This window comes from Ylistrum balloti, unplaced genomic scaffold, assembly GCF_031769215.1.
Source record: "Ylistrum balloti isolate Yb309-2 unplaced genomic scaffold, AGI_CSIRO_Ybal_v1 Utg371052, whole genome shotgun sequence".
Taxonomy (NCBI): domain Eukaryota; kingdom Metazoa; phylum Mollusca; class Bivalvia; order Pectinida; family Pectinidae; genus Ylistrum; species Ylistrum balloti.
In genome coordinates, this window is record NW_026782582.1 from 38,747 (window position 1) to 46,535 (window position 7,789).

A 7,789-nucleotide genomic window follows, 5' to 3' on the forward strand; every position below is an offset into this window, starting at 1 on the left:
AAATATTAACTTTAGCTCACAATTTCAATGAACTGCAACACACATAGGTGGGCTTATCATTGGATATATACAGTATGATGCTTATAATATGATATGGTCAAATAGTTACTCTGCTCTTGGATGAATGTTTTTCAAATAGGAATGACAATGGCTTCAAGGAAGCTGTAATACAATGGTGCAATGGCTGTTTCTGGAGAGTCTTGAAATCCCCCGACATACACTACATCACGGCAGGTAACTTATTCTGTAGTGGGAGCATGCACAAGTTGCTGGTTACCCTACTGTTGCCCTGAAAGCAGTCATCATTATAATCTTGAGGATGATCACCAAACTTATTTCATCACAAGATGGCCGCAGTTGGTAAAGTGGAGGTAGATATATTGTAAAGTAATGAAGGTTTTCACTTAACTCCAACACTTTCTAATTTTTTGTATTAGAAGAGAAAGTGTATGTGGAATATTCTCGTGTAAAACACTGGCATTGCCATGCTCACTGGATGCCAGCTGCTGATTTGCAGAATATACAGGTTCATGGTGTTTTGCCAGTATTTTTAGTACATGGTGTGATGTGCATTAGTATCATAATGTATTTTTTGATGTTGCAGGTTTGCTTTAAGCAGGAAATAAAGCATTTCTCAAGAGATGTCTTTATTTCATCAGATGCATGTATAGCATCTAAATCAGTTATATGGACTCCAGCAAGTTTAGTCATTCTGCCTAGAGCCACATATGCCATACCTGATTCGAAAGTATCTTCAATGACTCTACAATTGGTTGTCATTTCTTGTACCTTGTGTATTGTGGCTACCAATCCAAGTTTTAGTGGTAGCTGTTTTCACATTACATTTTTACACCTCAACATATCTTCAACAGGAATGATGCACACTCATCCCTGTTCCAGGTAGAGTTGACACTGTTTTCACACTGATATAAACATGTGTCTGTTCCAAAGCTCCAATGGTACTGAATGTGCCATTGACGAGACCATCTTTGGTATCCACGTGTTGTGTGAGTATTATTCATGCCCATTCACCTGATAACGTTTTGTAACTCGTCTAGTGATAATTTTTAGTAAGGGTGTTCTCATTGGCATGGTTTTTCACAAACTGTACCCCTGTAATAGTCATTGGCAGGCATGTATCATCACCATAGATTCATTATGCTACATCCTTATTGGCTGAGAAAATATGCAAGACGCTTGAAATCTATTGGTGGTCGGTCAGAAGTGATTGAGAACAATGTTACTTCCTCTGTGATAGATTCACCATGGAGTCGTACTCTCAGTCTATTGACCGATGATGTAACATCACCATCCTCTTTCTGTCCCATAACTACATCTAGAGTAACAATGAAGAAGATTCCATAAGTCAATCAAAAGTGAAAGTGTTATAGAGGGGATGCCCTCACAGGTAGCTGTTTAAAGTCCCCCCGAAGGCATCACAAAGTTATCAAATACCGTTTTTGACTGTTTTAGTTGGCAGAACTCTCCATGACTGTAGATAAAAAGATCAACCACAGAGACTTCGTCGATGATGACCATCCTGCCAATCTTGGACTTCATTGTATTGAGTGTGTTTTCTCCGAGTCGGGTTGTAGGAGAGTTTGATATTCTGGCTAATGTCAAAAGGAGGAGTGCAATGTAGATCATCCAGTGTTAAATGCTGCTGTAGCAGTTGGTGCTATTAAAAGAACAGGGCTGGAGTCAAGGAGTTTTTTGAAAGTATTCGCGAAGCTTCATGATAAATGAATTTGATCAAGTGAGATATTCCTGTTCGCGCACCTCCAGTTAGAAAGAGGTGGGAAGGTTGTGGATGGTCATTCCAGGTCACTCGGTACGTGGGAACGTCCAGTAGAAGGCGTTTGTTTCTCGTTCCACCTCTGAGAAGCTCATTTATCTCTTTTTCAGTTACTTGGGGTTTCTGATACTCAATGGTACAACTGCTGAATCCATAGTTATCAATATTATTTTTCAAGTGTGCTTAGTTCTGGTGAATCTTCTTCAGGGTGATCGTCATTCTTCAATGACTCCATTTATTTTTCCAGCCTTTGAGCTTCAGACACTGATGCATAAGTATCTATGCATCCTTACCTATATGCCCTTTTTACAAATCCTCCTATGATTTTTCTATATTATCTTCATCTACATTCAACATCTTTCTTTTATTGTAAATGAATTCAAATAAAGAGTAACTTCCTACTTCTTCAAGCCTGGCATACCCCTCAAAGTCATCAGATGATACTATCACAGAATCTCAATGAGGCACCTATAACTAAACTAGTGTCATGTAGTAGTCGTCAGGATTCTTAGCTTACGTGATACGAAGACCCAGTGAGCTTATCCCATACTGCGGGCGTCTGTCGTCCGTCTGTCCATCTGTCAACGTTTTCTACAAATCGCTGCTATTCATGAACGAGTGAGCGGATTTTTACCAAATTTGATCAGAAGCATTCTTTGGGGAATGAAAACCGAGTTTGTACAAATATCGGTTCTCGGTCCCCAGGGGCTGGTGGGCGGGACCTAAATGAGGAATGTTTTAAAGGACTTTAAAATTCTATTCCTCTTGTAGGAATAAAATGGATATTGCCCAATTTTTTTCTGAAACATTCTTGAGTGAAGTGGAATCGCCTTTGTATAAACAATGGGTCTCATGGGCCCCTTGGGCCAGAGGGGAAATAGATAAATTCTTTAGGATGCTACTTCTCCTATAGGAATGATTGGATTTTGCCCCATTTTTGTCTGAAGCATTCTTGATTGAGGGGGGCATCATTTTCTTTCTTTTTTTTCTTTTTACAAACAGTAGGATTTGCTCCTTGGAGACAGAAGGGCGGGGCCCAATACGGGAAATGGAGCAAATTATTTAAATCCTACTTCTCATGTAGGATTTATTGGATTTTGCCCATATTTGATCTTAACCAACCTTGGAAGAGGACCTACTTTTGTAGGTATGATTTAAATTTGCCCAAATTTTGTCAGAAGCATTGTTGTGTGAAGGGGGAATCAATTTTGTATAAACGGTGGATCACGGCCCGATGTAGCCTGAGTGGTGTGACCCACTAGGCGAAATCGAGCAATTTATTTTAAAACGTACTTCTCCTGTAGGAAGGATTTGATTTTGCTCAAAATTGGTCTGAGAATACTGTGCATTTACACTAGGGGAATAAAGAACATCTTATTTTTACACATCAGATATTGTATCTGCTTAAAATTGCATTACTGACAAAATCTAATTCTTTTATTAGAGAAAGTTTTGAAGAAAAACAAAAGGCTGAAATTGCTTTGTCCAAACAAAAGGAATGGAACGATACCCACCGTTCATACAAAATCACCAATAGATGTCTCAGACCAAATTGGAACAGAACTGACACATTATTACAGAAGATGGATATTAAAGAATTTGTTCTATATCCCTTATTGGGCCCTGTGCCTGCACCACCAATTGTTTTTACAAAATTGATTTCTTGACCCAAGGATGCTTCAGACCAAACTGAGACAGAGTACAGGCATCATTATTGAAGCAAATTCTCTATTTCCTTACTAGTTGGTGAGACTTCACAAAGATTTCTGATATACACAAACTGCCATGGGTAGAGAATGTCGACCCCTGCATCTAATTACAAGAGGTTAAAGTGTATATGAGTGAAAATAGAAATTAATATGTTAGTTTTACTATCCAAAATCAAAACGTTTTAAAACCACATCAAAATAAGCCTTCCCGATACCAAGTTATTGACGTGTATAGTGTACGATTTTCACCTGTCCCTCTTCTTCTAATTAAGAACCTATTGGCTGTGACGTCATAAGTTCAACGACTAGTAACAGCCGCCATGAATTTTTCATAGTTGAGGAATTAGATAATTCTGACGATAACATTATGTAGACGGTAAACAGAGATATGAAATTAGCCAGAAATGATCAATTAAAACATATTTATTGTCAACACTCGAAGCAGGGATGAGGCCCCGCTTATTTATTTTCAACACTCGAAGCAGGGATGAGGCACCGCTTATTGTCAACACTCGAAGCAGGGATGAGGCACCGCTTATTGTCAACACTCGAAGCAGGGATGAGGCACCGTTTATTTATTGTCAACACTCGAAGCAGAGATGAGGCACCGTTTATTTATTGTCAACACTCGGAGCAGGGATGGGGCACCGCTTATTTATTGTCAACACTCGAAGCAGGGATGAGGCCCCGCTTATTTATTTATTGTCAACACTGGAAGCAGGGAAGCAGGGATGAGGCACCGCTTATTGTCAACACTCGAAGCAGGGATGAGGCACCGCTTATTGTCAACACTCGAAGCAGGGATGAGGCACCGATTATTGTCAACACTCGAAGCAGGCATGAGGCACCGCTTATTGTCAACACTCGAAGCAGGGATGAGGCACCGCTTATTGTCAACACTCGAAGCAGGGATGAGGCACCGCTTACGAAGCAGGGATGAGGCACCGCTTATTTATTGTCAACACTCGAAGCAGGGATGAGGCACCGCTTATTTATTGTCAACACTCGAAGCAGGGATGACGCACCGCTTATTTATTGACCACACTCGAAGCAGGGATCACGCACACGCTTATTGTCAACACTCGAAGCAGGGATGAGGCACCGCTTATTGTCAACACCGCTTATTGTCAACACTCGAAGCAGGGATGAGGCACCGCTTATTTATTGTCAACACTCGAAGCAGGGATGAGGCACCGCTTATTGTCAACACTCGAAGCAGGGATGAGGCACCGCTTATTGTCAACACTCGAAGCAGGGATGAGGCACCGCTTATTGTCAACACTCGAAGCAGCACCGTTTATTTATTGTCAACACTGAGCAGGGATGGGGCACCGCTTATTTATTGTCAACACTCGAAGCAGGGATGAGGCACCGCTTATTTATTGTCAACACTCGAAGCAGGGATGAGGCACCGCTTATTGTCAACACTCGAAGCAGGGATGAGGCACCGCTTATTGTCAACACTCGAAGCAGGGATGAGGCACCGCTTATTTATTGTCAACACTCGAAGCAGGGATGAGGCACCACTTATTTATTGTCAACACTCGAAGCAGGGATGAGGCACCGCTTATTTATTGTCAACACTCGAAGCAGGGATGACGCACCGCTTATTTATTGTCCACACTCGAAGCAGGGATGACGCACCGCTTATTGTCAACACTCGAAGCAGGGATGAGGCACCGCTTATTGTCAACACTCGAAGCAGGGATGAGGCACCGCTTATTGTCAACACTCGAAGCAGGGATGAGGCACCGCTTATTGTCAACACTCGAAGCAGGGATGAGGCACCGCTTATTGTCAACATTCGAAGCAGGGATGACGCACCGCTTATTGTCAACACTCGAAGCAGGGATGACGCACCGTTTATTTATTGTCAACACTCGAAGCAGAGATGAGGCACCGTTTATTTATTGTCAACACTCGGAGCAGGGATGGGACACCGCTTATTTATTGTCAACACTCGAAGCAGGGATGAGGCACCGCTTATTTATTGTCAACACTCGAAGCAGGGATGAGGCACCGCTTATTGTCAACACTCGAAGCAGGGATGAGGCACCGCTTATTGTCAACACTCGAAGCAGGGATGAGGCACCGCTTATTGTCAACATTCGAAGCAGGGATGACGCACCGCTTATTGTCAACACTCGAAGCAGGGATGAGGCACCGCTTATTTATTGTCAACACTCGAAGCAGAGATGAGGCACCGCTTATTTATTGTCAACACTCGAAGCAGGGATGAGGCACCGCTTATTGTCAACACTCGAAGCAGGGATGAGGCACCGCTTATTGTCAACACTCGAAGCAGGGATGAGGCACCGCTTATTGTCAACACTCGGAGCAGGGATGAGGCACCGCTTACATATATTTACATATGGAAGCAATCACTATCACGGAAATATGCATACATGTATATAATATATACATACCTCACTATTAAGACCTCCTCGCTATTAAGACCACTTTTGTCCAGTCCCAAAAGTGGTCTTAATGGCGAGGTTTCACTGTAATTCAAACAGAGGCTGGTTAAGGTGCAGATGATGTTTCTTACTGATATGCATTACCTGTAAATAAAACGTGTACAAAGGTTTTTGAGTACAGAAATATTTTTGTGCGCCGTCAAGAAAAGTTGAGTATTGGAATGGACCAGTATGGGTGTGCATGGATAAATGTTCATTTGTGTTTTATGTACATATGTAGTCAGTATTTTTTATATTAAGAAATTAATTTGTAGAACCCTGTATAGAGTAAATGACGTGTAGTTGCCGTGCACATGTATATATACATACATCTTATTCCGATAAATGAACAAGTGTTGACTAAATCTTATGTCTCATCTTTAAATATACTTTCATGTTTAATTAAATGTTGTAGATTGAAAACATGTAATTGAATTTAAATGCAATACATTATTAATCGTATTTAAAAAGTTTATGAACACATCTGACTTTGTTAAACTGAATAAGGGTAAAATTAGATTTCACGAATGATGGCTGTACATGTATATATTTGTTGATAAATGATATTGGATATTGCTATACCGTTAGTGTATTTGGCGAGTGTATCATTATTGTAGATATATTCTTACTTATCTCAAAACAGACCAGAATTTAGATCCAAAAGTATTTTTTATATACAGGGCTCAATTTCGGGTTATGGTTAAAGTTTGTCCTGTGTACATGTGCGCACGTCGGGAATATGAATGTCAATTTTCCCTTTGCTACATTAAAGATTTAAAATGTATGTTTGGGTTTCTCGTGTGGTTTTTAACATTTTTTCTCACCTATTTCTTACCTTCTCCTTCTTTTCCTTTTATATTCTCGTGTGTTGGTAAATGTTAACTTTACTTATTCTAATGGTGACTATAAATATGTATTTTATAATTTACCGTAGGGGATATGAACGCTATTTTGATTCTTTTTAATCCAACTCTCGATGTGTTGCAGTTCTATTAAACAACAATTTTTACTTAACAGTCAAGAAAGAAAAAAGGTTTGAATGGGATTTTAGCTAGAGAGGTTGAGCTGAAAAATATGAATATGAAATTAATAACAATAAACGGCCCAATTTCAGACGAATCTAATTTTATATCATTCTTAGATATACTGCAGTACCTCTGAGTTGGGTGTTAAAGAACTGAAATAACAGTATACTCATTCTAATTCTGTTTCCTGTTGTAACATGGAGTGAGTATTTTGTTAAAAGTATATGTGATATTTCTTATCCTTCATATGAGATTTTTTTCTTTTTATTCTATCACCCGAAGGCCCTGACAGTTTGCCGAGAGCACACATATCACTCCCTAGTTGTCGTTCCTAAACAGTCACACTACTACTTACAGATCCGACACTTTTCATTAATTTCGTTTTCTAGGTTTTCTTAAACGGCACTGAATTACGTCTCTTAATTTTTGGGTTAAACTTATGTATTAACAAGCAGATAGGTATAATTATCGTTTAGAATTAAAAAAATTAAAAACAACTCGTAAATTAGATGTAAAAATGCTAATAAATGCTAATAAATAAATGTAATGTGCAAAAAAACAAACGAAAATTTTCAAGGTTGAGTGCGGCGTACAATTTTTCCGCACCCCATGAAATAAAATGGCCGATTTAAGGAAATATAGAAAATGAAAGTAATTCATTCAAAATGTCAGATTCGTTAAGAAAATTAAAGCGGATTTATTCAGAAAATTGAAGATTTATTAGAGTTTTAAATTTATTTCTATATTTTAAATAATTTCTCATAGTCCTGGTATGGGTTCGGGGCCGGCGTACACAATCCACCG